Source organism: Silurus aristotelis (genome assembly GCF_946808225.1).
Source record: "Silurus aristotelis genome assembly, chromosome: 9".
Classification (NCBI taxonomy): Eukaryota; Metazoa; Chordata; class Actinopteri; order Siluriformes; family Siluridae; genus Silurus; species Silurus aristotelis.
Genome location: NC_139582.1, coordinates 14,520,756 through 14,537,153, shown reverse-complemented (window position 1 = coordinate 14,537,153; position 16,398 = coordinate 14,520,756).

Sequence of the window (16,398 nt, the reverse complement as noted above, 5' to 3'; positions counted from 1 at the left end):
TACTTAAAACATTACATCAAGGAAAATAAATATATACATGAAAATAATTCAAAACTGGTCCAAATGTACCATAAATAAATAGTTCTCAGCTCATGGAACAAGTATATATATGTGTAGGAAAATAGTCCTTTGAATCTAAATAAATGCAAAAGTCTTGGAATGATGTGTGCGATTTATTTGAGGTGGAAGTGTTCAAAAGTGCAACAATAAGTCCTGTGCAATGAGGTAATTAGTGAGAAATATCAACAAAGCTGGATGAATTCCACTTGTGAGAGCAGATAAGGCACAAATCACTTGATGAATCCTAAATTCTCTTCTCTTTTGTCTGTTTTTAGGGTTTTCAAACCATCTCAGGATCATAGCTTTTCTAGCTCTCGAAAAAACCTGACCTGTTCGTATGAACAGCGCCATGAACATTTTAGACAATTAATGTCTTTTAAACTCAACATATCGTAAATATATTAACTAAACTAGGTGATAAATACTATTTTAACTCAGTGTACATGAGCAATCATTTACATAAATGATAATTATTTGAAAAGCATTTTAAAGCTCTTCAGAAATGCAATGCACACGGCCACAATACATTACACATTTCAACCAGACAAATAAAAGGATATAAACTCACAAAAAACACTTTTAAACATGAATAACTGAATCACTTTATATTTCATAGAACTAAACATCATATTATTTTGAAACTCACCGAATCCGGGGGTTTCAACACAATTAATCAATCACATCGGGTGCTACTGGATCCACAATCTACTATCATCCACTTCAATATCATTGTAACAGACTTTATTGAATTTTGTTACGCTGTTCTAATTCTGGATCGACTGGTGCTCATTGGGGCTTGCCATAGATAGGTAAGATAAGATAAGATAAGATAAGATAAGATAAGATAAGATAAGATAAGATAAGATAAGATAAGATAAGATAAGATAAGATAAACCTTTATTCGTCCCACAGTTGGGAAATTTCTTTGTTACAGCAGCATGAAAAAAATTAAAAATAAACTCTATAAATATAAAATATATATAATATAAAAGACTAGACAAAAGACATACTATAGTATACAAGTATACACACAACACAATGTATAAATACAAATGAGGAAAAAGTACGTATTGCAGGTAGTATTGCACACAGGTGGTATTGGACATATTGCAGGTAATATTGCACATAGGTAGTATTTTACACAGTAAACAGTAACAACAGTAACTATTACACCATTGAATAGTAATAACAGTGTGTTTAATGGTTATTGGTTCACTGGGAGCAGCTTTGATTGTAAAGTCTAATAGCAGCAGGGAGAAAAGACCTTCTATAACGCAGACCGATGATGGCAGAGTCATCAGAGAACTTCTGTAGGTGACAGGTTGCTGAGCTAAACATGAAGTCTGCAGTGTAGATGGTGAAGAGAATGGGGCTAGAACCGTTCCCTGCGGGGCTCCAGTGTTGCAGACAATCATGTCAGACTCATAGTCACGAGTCCTCACATACTGTGTTCGGTCTGTGAGGTAGTCCAGTATCCAGGCAGACAGATGATGGTTTACTCCCATGTACACCATCTTATCCCTCAGGATTGCAGGTTGGATGGTGTTAAAGAAGTCAGAGAAGTCAAAAAACATGACTCTCACAGTGCTCCCAGCCTTTTCCAGGTGTGAAGTAGCCCGATTTAGGAGGAAGATGACTGCGTCTTCCACGCCAATGCCAGGTTGGTAGGCAAACTGAAGTGGATTCATTGATGGGCTCACCATAGGTCGGAGATGAGTGAGCACCAGCCTCTCCATTGTCTTCATCAGATGGGAGGTCAGTGCTACTGGTCAGTAGTCCCCAAAGTCTTTTGGGCGCGACGTCTTTGGAACAGGCACCACGCAGGATGTTTTCCAAAGCTGTGGCACCTTCCCCAGCTTCAGGCTCAGGTCAAACATGTACAGCAATATGCCGCACAGCTGGTCTGCACAGGTCCTGGAGCTGATGCCGTCCTCGCTTTGATCTTCCTTAGCTTCATTCTCACCTGGGCTTCTGTAAGGGGCAGTGTGTATTGGTTGGAGTGTTGACTGGAGGGAATCGGCAGGGGGGGGGAAGTTAGGTGTGTTGTGAAATGACTGTGAACTGATAGCAGTGCAGAGAGAGGTGGGGCTGGAGCTGCTTGCTGTGGAAGCAGAGAAGGGGGATTGCAGCAGGGGGGACTGGATGGGGGCAGGGTAGGGTAGCCGATCAAATTTGTTAAATAATAGATTCAGATCATTTACCCACTGCTGGTCACCCTCAGCCTGAGAGCTGGGTTCCTTATGACCAGTGATGGTCTTGAGCCCCTTCCACACACCTCTGACATTGTTCTGCTGCAACTGAACCCAAATAAGTTTTATGCAAGAGTTATAACATTATACAAAATTATTTATGCATATTAAACATGAATTATTGTTATATTTGCCTTTTAATCCGATTTGAAAAACACCCGCGATCTGCGCCTGCTCTCCGTGCGATTACTTCGTCTCACATCTGTGACATCATGCTCAGCGCCCATCATAATAATAGCGTTATATATTTATTTAAACCATTTTTCTTTGTTCATAGTACGACACAACTTTTACAAAACATTATATTACTTTTGTTAGTGTTTTAGGTGAAAATATAATTATTGCAAATTATATGTTTTTTCTTCTCATCAGCTCAATTCTGACCTGTGTTACACGTGGTTTGCGGAGCTGCTCTTTTAGAAAATTTAGCAACCTTCTGACCAATCAGAATTCAGACCTCAGGAGACGTGTGTTCTCAGTACACTGTATAACGTCATAATGTGGTAAATTGTAAAAAATAAATAAAGTGCTAATATTTAATAATTAAGAAACACAGCTACTTTACTTTTCCTCTCCTGACACTGTAATGATGATGATGATCCTCCATATAATTTCTCACATAACTCTGCATTTCTCATGTTGTTGTGGTTGTTGTTTTCAGTATGATGGATTTTAGTATTTTTGGTGATGTGTAATACATTGTGGTGTATTATATAATTCATTTTGATGATTTATACTGAAAGCTGAGCCGTCATGTTTTATGTCACTCTCAGTAGAAGCAGTGACATTTAATCTGTTTAGGCGTTCGCTACAGAATGTGATTTTTCCATCTGTCACTAAGTGTGACTGCAGCCACGATCTGACATTTTCATTCACTTATTTATTTATTTATTTATTTGTTTGTTTTTTAAGCATAAGCTGCATTTCTAAATTAAACATGGTTGAAATTGTAGAGTTTAAAATCTCTCATGATCATCAAATAATGTCTAAAAACTTATGATAACTGTGGTAGGTAAATTCAGTAAAGCAAAGCTGATGATTGGTTTGCTGCTCTCACGCTCCTTATGGCAGCACCTGAATGAATCGAAATTCTCCAGTACTGCGTCAGTGTGTCTTAATGAGAGAGTTTTAACTGTATAAAGTTAATTATCACACAAAACCACAGTGAAATTGTATACAGTGAGGAAAATAAGTATTTGAATACCCTGCTATTTTGCAAGTTCTCCCACTTAGAAATCATGGAGGGGTCGGAAATTGTCATCGTAGGTGCATGTCCACTGTGAGAGACAATCTAAAAAAAAAATCCAGAAATCACAATATATGATTTTTAAACTATTTATTTGTATGATACAGCTGCAAATAAGTATTTGAACACCTGTCTATCAGCTAGAATTCTGACCCTCAAAGACCTGTTAGTCTGCCTTTAAAATGTCCACCTCCACTACATTTATTATCCTAAATTAGATGCACCTGTTTGAGGTCGTCAGCTGCATAAAGACACCTGTCCACCCCATACAATCAGTAAGAATCCAACTACTAACATAGCCAAGACCAAAGAGCTGTCCAAAGACACTAGAGACAAAATTGTTAACCTCCACAAGGCTGGAAAGGGCTACGGGGAAAGGGCTACCAAGCAGCTTGGTGAACAACAAAGGTCCACTGTTGGAGCAATCATTAGAAAATGGAAGAAGCTAAACATGACTGTCAATCTCCCTCGGACTGGGGCTCCATGCATGATCTTACCTCGTGGGGTCTCAATGATCCTAAGGAAGGTGAGAAATCAGCCCAGAACTACACGGGAGGAGCTGGTCAATGACCCGAAAAGAGCTGGGACCACCGTTTCCAAGGTTACTTTTGGTAATACACTAAGACGTCATGGTTTGAAATCATGCATGGCACGGAAGGTTCCCCTGCTTAAACCAGCACATGTCCAGGCACGTCTTAAGTTTGCCAATGACCATTTGGATGATCCAGAGGAGTCATGGGAGAAAGTCATGTGGTCAGATGAGACCAAAATAGAACTTTTGGGTCATAATTCCACTAAACGTGTTTGGAGGAAGAAGAATGATGAGTACCATCCCAAGAACACCATCCCTACTGTGAAGCATGGGGGTGGTAGCATAATGCTTTGGGGGTGTTTTTCTGCACATGGGACAGGGCGACTGCACTGTATTAAGGTGAGGATGACCGGGGCCATGTATTGCGAGATTTTGGGGAACAACCTCCTTCCCTCAGTTAGAGCATTGAAGATTCCAACATGACAATGACCCGAAGCACACAGCCAGGATAACCAAGGAGTGGCTCTGTAAGAAGCATATCAAGGTTCTGGCGTAGCTTAGCCAGTCTCCAGACCTAAACCCAATAGAGAATCTTTGGAGGGAACTCAAACTCCTTGTTTCTCAGCGACAGGCCAGAAACCTGACTGATCTAGAGAAGATCTGTGTGGAGGAGTGGGCCAAAATCCCTCCTGCAGTGTGTGCAAACCTGGTGAAAAACTACAGGAAACGTTTGACCTCTGTAATTGCAAACAAAGGCTACTGTACCAAATATTAACATCGACTTTCTCAGGTGTTCAAATACTTATTTGCAGCTGTATCATACAAATAAATAGTTAAAAAAATCATACATTGTGATTTCTGGATTTTTTTTTTTTTTAGATTATGTCTCTCACAGTGGACATGCACCTATGATGACAATTTCAGACCCCTTCATGATTTCTAAGTGGGAGAACTTGCAATATAGCAGGGTGTTCAAATACTTATTTTCTTCACTGTAGGTCACTGAGTGAGAGCACAGCTTCTGTGTGTTAAACACCTCACACTCAAGACAGAGCAAGAAGGAGAATAAAATCCCTAATTCTTTATAATGATTGTGTTCTAAAAGAAATTTTAATTGACATTCTACATTTTAAATCCTGTGAAGTGCCTTTATTATAACAAACTGGACCAAATTCTGCATTTATATGAAATTTATTTTGGTAGCTTATGTAAAATTTGAACATCACTTGCAGCTGGATATTTCAGCCCTGAGGATTAAAGATTGTAATAATAAGTGCTATTATTTCCCCTTTTCATTTTAGAGTTCATCCACTGCTTCTGTCCTCTCGCAATCTGAATGCATGATTTATAAAAGAAAAAGTAATTACCCTCAGCACAAAGCTTTCCTTTCATCATTTCAGAGTTCAACTAATCATAATAAAAGGTGTTTTATGGCCCTTTTTCAGGGCAATTGTATGAAGCAGACTTCATTAACACACCCTTTAGGTGATGCCTTATCATTTGCACGGCTGTGTTCCAATAGCACTAAATAAGGATCTATTATGAACAATTCAAACAGCATCTCCTTTCTGAAAGGCTAATGTACCAGGTCTGTTTCAATAACAAATAGCTGGATACCTGGGAAGGTGTTTATGTACACTGTGAAGTCAGTAGAGTGTGTGAAATTGCACATGCCCAGAATGGACTAAGAGTATTTTTTTCTGGTCTCAACATAATGCTGGTGTTTCTCAATTAGATCACAATTTATTACTTTTTACAGAATAAATTCACTGAAGAAATCTTCTATTAACACTGTAATCATTTATAAGGCTGTGGAGGTAGTGGCATGGTCGAGCGCTGTTTTGTAAATGGAAGGCGAAGCGAGGAGAAGTGAGTGGTAAGGATTACACATTTGTACGGAATTTTGCTAATGAGTATTCTTTGTGTCAGTAAGCAGCAGCAGGTGGGATAAGAGATTGAGAGGGAGAAAATACTTTTATGTGTATAGAAATAAGAAGCCCTGGAAATTGTAAAGTAAAGAAAGAATACAATAATGTTGCATGTGTCCCATCTCCTTATTTCCAGACCAACCCATTATGTGTCATGTTGATGCCAAATCTTGGGACTGGTATGCCATTCTGGAGTCCTCATCACTCGCAGATATCATCCAGACACACAGCAGCATCCACTTAACACAAGATCAGGGCCTCCTGGTACTGCACACAAAGTTCCAAGCACGAATACAAGTCCAGATCAAGGAGTAGCAGGTGCTATGGAGCCTGGCCCAATCGTCCACAGCCATGCCCCACCTTACACTTGACAAGATGTAACCATGGTATGACCCAAAAGCATCCTTAAGCAGGTCAAGTGTGCTTAAAACAAAAGGAGCTAGTTGAACTTAAGGCATAAGGTCTGCCAGTTTTCACTGCAATGACATGAGAAGCCCAGCTTGCAGCCCAACAACTCCAAGTCACTTACCTCCTGGAGTACTAACACTTAAAGTGGGCTATTTTCCAATGAGGTGGGTGCACTCCCCAAAAGCATCATTAGCACTTCTGTTCCTTAACTGTTAGAGAGCTTAGCCACCAAACTGTGTCACCCAAAAGCTCTAAAACACATATTCCAAACACAGCAAAGACAATAACCAAGAGCCTGGAGTAAAAGAGCTGCGTGTGGATGATTATGCCAAGCTGTAACTATCAGGACTTTCACACACACCTTCAGCTGATCAGTATAATCGATGAGTTCTGCCTGTCATATCTGATCAGTGTGACCATATTCCATTAGTTCTGGCTGTCCTAAGGGGTGTCTTATAATTGGTCAAGTCTGTGATCATGTGACTAATGTTAATCTTTCACCTCCTGTGAGATGATGTGTGGAATTAACTCAAAATATGGGTTCCAATTTCCAGATAACAAACAGCATCCATCTATCTATCTATCTATCTATCTATCTATCTATCTATCTATCTATCTATCTATCTATCTATCTATCTATCTATCTATCTATCTATCTATCTATATCACTAAATTCTGATACTGGTTAATAAGAACAGACTAAGATTAACATCAAACTATGTTGGGAGAAAATAAATTATAATAATAAAATATACTAAAATATTACAATATATAATCGTTTGCAGCTGTTTGGACATCAAGTGGTTCATCAAGTTCATCATCCACCTCTTTGCCAGAACAGAAAACAAAGTCTTCAAAGTCTTGAAGCATGTTTCCCAAGTACCCAAAGAGTTGGTTAGTTAAGTAGTGATTAAGGATGGAGGGAGCCTAGTGCAGTGTGCAGTGTAGGGTGAGAAGTACTGATAGAAAGGTACAGGCTAGTTTTTGGTATTGTAGTAGAGCCTGAGAGTTTATGTTTATCTGTTTGTCTCATTTTGATGTGCCTTTTTACAACTTGGCTAAATATTCAAATATAAGGTAAAAATATCTGAAGCTGTTCTAGAAGCCTCCTTGGGGCCCCCCAAAGTCGCCATGTTCCTGAGCGGAAGCTGAGGGAGGCACTTGCTGGAGACTGCTGTGCCCTGAAGCACCAAGGGTGGCAGGGTTAACCAAACAATCTCCTGAGGGCACTGAAGAGAGGCAAGCCCTGTGTATTGAGGCAATTCAGGAGTTTTTTGTCAAAACCCTCTTATCAAAGATCTGGCAGGTGAGAAAGGAGAAAGGGACACGCCTGTCTCCATTCCCTCTACCAGATCCATTTGCGAAGCCCACAAAGCTAACAGCCGGTCTGCTTTAGCAGAAGCAGGACCAGAACCGAAAGGAACACTTGCAAGAGCGCCCTCCTCAAAGGGCGCTCCTTTGGAGTGGCTCATACGCATAGACATGCGTACACAATGCAGGTAGTCAGCTCCCTCAAGAGCAGAACAAGCATGCTCTGCTGCCAGAAACATGACACACAAACTGTGTGTACCCCCTGTTTGATAAAAATGGTAGCAAGGGGTAACACAGCCTGAAAGACTGCTTACCTTTTACCACTATCTTCTTACCTTTTTGGCTTGCCATAGTGAAACAAAAGAGAAGGAAGAACAGACACACATAGAGTGCTTTTAGAACAACAGAAGCTAGCACAGTCTCCACCTCATGTGCTTTTGTAGCTTCCTGGTCGCTTCGTCACCCTGCTGGTGACATCACCCTCTTCCACTAGCCAGATTAAACACGTGGTTCAGAGCATGGTCATGCAGAGGTGTTCCCAAAGCTTTGTTGGTGCAGCTAGAGTTTCTGAAGGAGAAACATTTATATTGTCATCAAAGGCTTGTAAAGCTCTGCCATTATTTATCTTTTCCGAACTTTTTAAATTTTAGTGAAGACAATGTGTTTACTGTAGTGTCCTTGCTCTGCTCACTTGATTGAGTGACTTTGACAGGATGGACAGGATTTTACTCTTGATTTTCCTTTCAAAAATTTTTATTTTAGACTGACTGGACTTCCTGTCTTACTTCCTGATTTTTGGAGCACTGCTGCATACAGACGCTGAGAGTAAAAGCTTTAAATATGTATTATTCAGTGCCTCCTGTGCTAAAGCACGACAAGTGAAAGCTTGTGTAAATTGTAGTGGAGAGGAGACAGATGGTGTGGTGCAGTGTGCAGTGATCATTGCCATAGGCATCATTACCCTCGGGACGCATCATGCTGCTTTATGAAAGTGAAGTGTGCTGTAAATGTTTTCTATAATAGCTCACAGCAGGGAGACGTCAACACTCTCATCACAGAAGAAAGTGTTTCAGACCATCTCCACTGACCAAGACACAGACAGCGAGACACAGAGTCAGGGATACAGCAAGATGCTTAGATGTTGACATACTAATACACTGAGTACTCAGTAAGATGCAGAGACAGGAAAACAAAGCAATACTGAAACAGCAATAGAGACAAATGCTGTGACAGTGAGAACCTAAAACAGCAGGATACTAAGATTCTGATATGCTGAGACATTGAAATTTGATTTGTTGTTGACATTTGGATTAAAAATAAAAAATGTAGTCATAATTCCACAGTCTGAAGCTATTTCAGACCATTATCTCTCTTTTAAAATCTGCCTCAGTCATTGCATTAGTACCTCACCACGTTACTATGTTGAGGGGAACATTCATGTCAGCTACAGCAGCGTGTTTTTATCAATAATCTTCCAGAAATTACAATATTTAATAGATCTCCGTCTGACCCTGAGCTTGACTGGGCCACTGAATGTCTACAATCAACGTTACATTATACTCTAGATGATGTAGCGTCCCTTAAGACCAAAATGTTTAGGGAGAAAAAATTAGCACAGTGGTATATTGATCATATGCGCACCTTAAAACAGACCACTCGAAAATTAGAACGTAAATGGCGTCAAACAAAATTAACAGTACAGTGGAACCCGGTTATGTCGAGGGCCAAAAAGCGTTGAGTTAACTGATGATCGTGATAAACGAAAACCAATATGGTGGCAATATATTAACGTGCTTGAAATTTCTTTATGTACATGATGTGCGTTATTAAATGAGAATGTTCATGCACGTGTTTTTGGAGGTTTTTTTACACAACAGCGTTGTCGCGATTTGTTTGATGAAGGCATGCTAAAAAATTTGCATACATGTTTGTTAACAACAAAAGGCTTAAGAAAATGGCATAAGAAAAAGGCATAAGAAAACCTGTAATGCAGATAAAGAGGCGGAAGCCGAAGTAAACCGATTTAGAAAATGCTAAGACAAAGCGAGAATTTGGAGGTTCCACCTCAAAAACATCGACTTAATAGGGTTGGCGAGTTAACCAAGGTCGAGATAAGTGGGTTCGACTGTATTTCAAATAGCATGGAAGGAGAGCCTCCTAAATTATAGAAAATCTCTTAGTGCTGCTAGATCAGCATATTTCTCCACCCTCATAGAAAATAACAAGCATAATCCTAGATTTTTATTCAGCATGGTAGCAAAATTAACAGGAAATAAAAGCACTGCACTCAGATGCACACCATCATTAGGTAGTAATGATTTCATTAACTTTTTTAATGATAAAGTTGAAAACATCAGGCAAGAAATCCAGACGATTAATATAAACCCAAACAATTTTACAAGTTCAATTTCAATTCAATTAAATTCATTTTTATTTGTATAGCGCTTTTAACAATGAACATTGTCTCAAAGCAGCTTTACACAGACAATATGTTTATTAAAAGTGAATATGTTCTTTATATGTAAGTTTGTCACTGGTGAGCAAGGAAAAACTCCCTGAGATGAAACCTCCTCTTAAGGAAGAAACCTTAAGAGGAACCAGACTAAAGAGGGAACCCATCCTCATCTGGGTTGCACCGAATGTCCATTTATGGCAGATATACAATGTTGCGGGGTACAGTGATGATGATCAGAAGCGAAAAGTAGTCCAGAGTCAATGTAGCAGACTGTAACATTAACTACAGGCCAATCTATCCTCAAAGCTCCCGTTCTTCATCCAGAATTTCATGGAACCACCCAAGGCGTTGAGGAGAAACCGTCCCAAGCTGCACAGAGTGGCCTCCAGTTGAAGAGAAGGCAGGCCTGGACGAAGTGGGAAGATCCACGGAGGGGAGAGGGGCAGAAACAGTGGTCACTGGAGCCTCAGGAGCATGTTTAACTCGACCGAGAGAGAGAGAGAAAGGAGCGGTGACAGGAGGTGAAGGATATGGATTATTAAGTGTCTTGATTGTTGTATGAAAGTTAATATCGCTATGCAGTTTGGACTCCAGCAAGACTCGCTATGGTAGCATAACTAAAAGGGAGAACCAGAAGTAACCCTGTAGACAGCAGTTTAATTATAACAGAAAATCAATTACAAAGCTTTACCCCTATTCATGAGAATGACTTAATTTCATTAATTTCCTCATCAAAATCATCAACTTGCATTCTCGATCCCTTGCCTAGAAGATTCTTCAAACAGATAATTTTAGATGTAATTGATCCTGTTTTAAAAATAATGAACTATTCCATTAGCAATGGCTATGTACCTAAATCCTTCAAACTGGCAGTTATCAACCCCCTATTTAAGAAACCTGACCTTGACCCATGTCAGCTGTCCAACTACAGGCCAATATCAAATCTCCCCTTGATATCCAAAATTAAAAAAAAGGTTGTAGCATAGCAGTTATGCTAACATCTATTTACGAGTAACATTTTTTAAATGTATCAGTCAGGATTTAGGCCTTATCATAGCACAGAGACGGCGCTAGTTAAGGTGGTAAATGACCTGTTATTGGCCTCTGATCAGAGTTTTGTCTCTTTACTTGTTTTGCTCGACCTTAGTGCAGCTTTTGACACCATTGATCATACTATACTGCTTGCTAGACTTGAAAACCTTGTTGGACTAAAGGGAACAGCGCTCTCTTGGCTATTTGACTGATCGCTATCAGTTTGTTGATGTAAATGGTGAGTTCTCCACACTCTCTGGGGTAAAGTTTGGTGTTCCGCAAGGATCTGTCTAAGGCCCACTACTTTTCTCTTTATATATGCTGCCTCTGGGTGAAAATTATACATAAACATGGTATTCGCTTTCATTCCTATGCTGATGATATGCAGCTGTATATTTCAGCAAAGCCAGATGAGAGAGATCATCTTAACAATTTTGAGGAGTGTGTAAAGGACAATAGACAGTGGATGCTTGATAACTTTCTTCTGCTCAACTCAGATAAGACGGAAGTACCTTTACTAGGACCACATGCAGCTAGAAGCAAACTTTCCGTGAATAATATTACCAGGATCGCCTTCTTTCACCTGAGAAATATTGCTAAAATTTGAAATATGATGTCGTTATAGGATGCAGAAAAAATAGTTCATGCTTTTGTTACATCTAGATTAGACTACTGTAAAGCTTTACTGTCTGGGTATTCGAGTAAGTGCATAAATAAGCTTCAGTTAGTTCAGAATGCAGCAGCAAGAGTCCTCACTAGATCTTAGATGAAAAGGTGCAGTCTATTTGTTGGTACCTCAAATATTAAAGACTACAGCAGGGAGCAGATCTTTCTCTTATAAAGCCCCACAGATATGGAACAACCTTCCAATCAGTGTTTGGGACTCAGACACAGTCTCAGTGTATAAGTCTATGTCAAAAACTTATTTTTTTAGTCAAGCCTTTTATCAGTAGATTTTTTTCTTAGGTAAACCTTCTGGTTCTCCCTTTTAGCTATGCTGCCATAGCGAGTCTTGCCGGAGTCCGAACTGCACAGTGACATTAACTTTCATACAACAATAAAGACACATAATAATCCATATCCTTCTCCTCCTGTCATCCCTCTTCTCTCTCTCTCTCTCTCTCTCTCTCTCTCTCTCTCTCTCTCTCTCTCTCTCTCGGTCGAGTTAAACATGCTCCTGAGGTTCCAGTGACCACTGTTCCTGCCCCTCTCCTCTCCGTGGATCTTCCCACTTCGTCCAGGCCTGCCTCTGGATAGTGTTTTCTTTAATTGGAAGCCACTCTGTACAGCTTGGAACGGTTTCTCATTAATGCCTTGGGTGGTTCCATGAAATTCCGGAGTAAGAACAGGAGCATTGAGGATGGATTGGACTGTAGTTAATGTCAACAGTCTTCTATATTGACTCAGGACTACTTTTCGCTTTTAATCATCCTCACTGTGCCCCACAACATCGTATATCTGCTATAAATGGACATTCGGTGCAACCCAGATGAGGATGGGTTCCCTCTTGAGTCTGGTTCCTCTCACGGTTTCTTCCTTATGCTATCTTGGGGAGTTTTTCCTTGCCACAGTCGCCACTGGCTTGCTCATCAGGGACAAACTTACTTATAAAGAACATATTCACTTGTAATCACCACATTATCTCCGTAAAGCTGCTTTGAGACAATGTTTATTGTTGACAGCGCTATACAAATAAAAATGAATTGAATTGAATTGAATTGAGACAATGAGACAGTGAGATGAAGGGACAGGGAAACATTGCAATAATGGTATACCTAACAGAGTAACATCTAACTGAGACAGGAAGATGCTGTGACACTATTTTTTTTAAACATTAAGACAATGAAACAGTAAGATACTAAAATTGCTAGCATGCTAAGCATCAGGATACTGAGACAGTGATATGCAAAACAGAGAAACGCTGCAATACTGATTTTCTGAGATGGCCACAGAGACAAATGATAGGATAGTATAGCATTTCGACAGTGAGACACTGAGACAGAAAGACACTGAGATGCTGACATACCAAGACATCGTTAAAGCAAGACACTTAGACAACAAGACCCAGAAATGTTGGAATTCTGAGATTGGGGGACTTTGAGATGGTAAGGCACAGAGACAGGGAGATGCAGAGACTGTTTGAAGACAGAATTCCAGCACTGGGCCAACTGGGCAATTACCTAGATCTAATAGATGGTTCTGACACCACATAAAGAGAACAGGCTTTCTCTTTATGAACAACTTCGGAAGACCAGATGCTAAAAGCTGTGCACCCTCAGGGGCCTCCACATTTCCTGGTGGGGGTGAAATAGGGTGCCCCTGTTTGAGAGAGGAGATCATGCCTGATTGAAATCTCCAAGGGAAGGGCTACCAGGTCCGCAAACCATGGCCGGTCCGGCCAGATAGTGGCTACCAGAAGGAGACTATGCATAATGGCAGACTCTCCAGAACAAAAGAACAAAGAGCAAAGCAATGCAACAGGGGGGAAAGCACACAGGCGCAGCCTCCACCATGGCTGCACCATGGCGTCCAGTCTAAGAGAAGCTGGGTAAATGAGGGAAAACCAGATCTACTTGTGCTCTGTAAAACTTCCCCTATATCTGCTCCACCACTTCTGGGTGGAACCTTCATTCCGCAGGCCTTGGCCCTTGCCTTAAAAGGGCGTCTGCTTACCAGTTTAGGTACCCTGTGATGAATACTGCCCTCAGTGAGAGCAGTTTCACCTGGGCCCCCAGGAGGATCTGTTGTGGCAACTTGTAAAGGAGGCAAGAGTGCAGACCTCCCTGGTGGTTAATGTTAGAAACCACGGATGTGTTGTCTATACGGACCAGCACATGATAGCCATTCAGGTCTAAGAGGAAATGCTTTAATGCTAGAACCACAGCCAGCAAAATGTGCCACAAAAGATGGGGCTCTTTTCAGAGACCTAGAATGGAGCGGCCACTCATGACCACTGCTGAGGGAGGCACTCGCTGGAGACTGATGTGCCCTAAAACACCAAGCTTGGCAGGGATAATGGGATGATTTTCTGTGGGCACTAAAAAGAGGCGGGCACCGGGTATTGAGGCGACCAATTGCCTCAGAGGTCCTGATTAGCTCTGCCTAGAGTTTCGGGTGGAGAGTGTGCGAGTGGTAACACTCTATCTAGCGCTCTGCCTGCCGAGCACCCCCATGAGAGCGCTGTACCATTGGAAGGCCACTGACTGCTCTTTAGCCTCCTGAAATATGTTGACGACAGCATTAGCAGCATTGCCTAACAGACCAGTTGGTGCGTCCAGGAGAAAAGTTCTGTCTTTATCACCGAGATCAGAGAGTGTGAGCCACAGCTGTCTCCTAATGGCTACCAGGGCTGCCATAGACCAGCCTATAGTGCCAGCAGTCTCTTTATTGGCCCGAAGAGAGAGGTGTGTGGCACGGCACAACTCTAAGATGTCTTTAAGCAGGTCGTCCTGGTTAGCCTGCAATACTGCCCTGGTGTGCAGGCAGCCACTGGCCTGACCCACCGCTGTGTATGCTTTGCGCACCAAAGCCAAGCAGGTCTGAAGAGGCTTGGTAGGCAACACTGTGGCTTTAAGGGAAGACGCAGCACCGGTGGAGAGATAGCTCGTTTAATCTAATGTTTACTTTTTCAGTCCTGCATTTATACAACTTCAACGATTTACACTGTGACGACTGATTTGTTTGAAAGCAACCGTGCAAAAAAGTTTTAATGAACAGTGACAAGAAAAGAGTGGGATAATATTCTCAGTGCCGTAACTATAGCAACAATCATAAAACATGGGTCTATTTATTTGGTTTGAGTGAGGGGATGGATTAAAGTTAATTAAAATAGATGACAGTGAGTTATGGAGATATTTTCTCTCTCACACACACAAACACACACACCCAAACACACACAGAAAATTACTGCAATCCACTGAATTATTCGATAGAGGAGTATATTTAAAAGTGGGCATGGTTGAGAAGGGAGTGTATTTAGGATTGGTGTGTTCCAGAAGGAAGTGTAGTTATGAGTGGGTATCATTGAGAACGGTTGTTCTTGAGAGGGGAGTGTAGATAAAAGTGGGTGTGTTTGAGAAGGGGTGTGTTTAAAATGGTATTGAAGATTTAAGGTGGGCATGGTTAAGGAGGGTGTGGTTGAGAGGAGAGTGTAATTAAGAATGCACATATTTAAGAAGGGGTGGGATTAAGAGTGGGCATAAAATAGAAGGGTGTGGCTGAGAGGTGCGTTTGCCTTTTATGATTAAATATTGATTATAGTAATGTAAACAAACCCTTAAAACTAAAATGTAAATTCATCTGCTCTGATAATTCTCAGAACCACTTCTGAGATGTGTTTGGTGTGGAATAACATGGATTTCTTTTACATAACACATCTGGTGTAATACAGGGGCATCATAGTAAATAAAGTGTCTGCCAAATGAGTATAATTGAAAATGATCCCTGTGATGCTGTGTTGTTTTTACATTTTTCACATTTAGTTAATGCATTTATCCGAAGTAGCTTAAATTGAGACATAAGAGAACTGAGAAGTGCATGGAACACTTTTCCTCAAAAGCTTAACAGCAGCAGCTTAGCTGTGCCAGGATTAAAACTCACAGCCTTCCAAGCAGTAACTAGATGCCTTAATGCCCTTATATTTCATCTCACATGACTCCTTCACCTGTTTTTACAAGTTAAATAGCACTTAAGTTTCACTGTGCACCTCACTCATGAGCTGCGTCTGAAATCACTCACTTGTTCACTAATTCACTAGGATTGGTCAAGTTGAATGAGGAATGTCATTAGACAGCCTATTTCAAGTCTCTTTAGAGATGTTCATTTGGGTTCTTGAACATGGGTTTAACAAGTTGTACCTAAGCCACTCCTGTGTTCTCTTGGCTGTGTGCTTAGGGTCATTGAACGTTGCTCCATTCAGCATTTCCTCAACCCTGACAAGTCTCCCAGTCCCTGCTGCTGAAAAACACCCCCACAGCATGATGCGGCAACCACCATGCTTCACTGTTGGGATGGTGCTTGGTTTTATCCAGACATAACATTTAGAATTGTGGCCAAACAGTTACTTCTGGTGCATTTTGCAAACTCCAATTGGTTTTACACTGAGGAGAGGTTTCTATTTAGCTACTCTGCCATAAAGCCGAGATTAGTGGAGGGCTGCAGTGAGGTCCTTCTGGAAC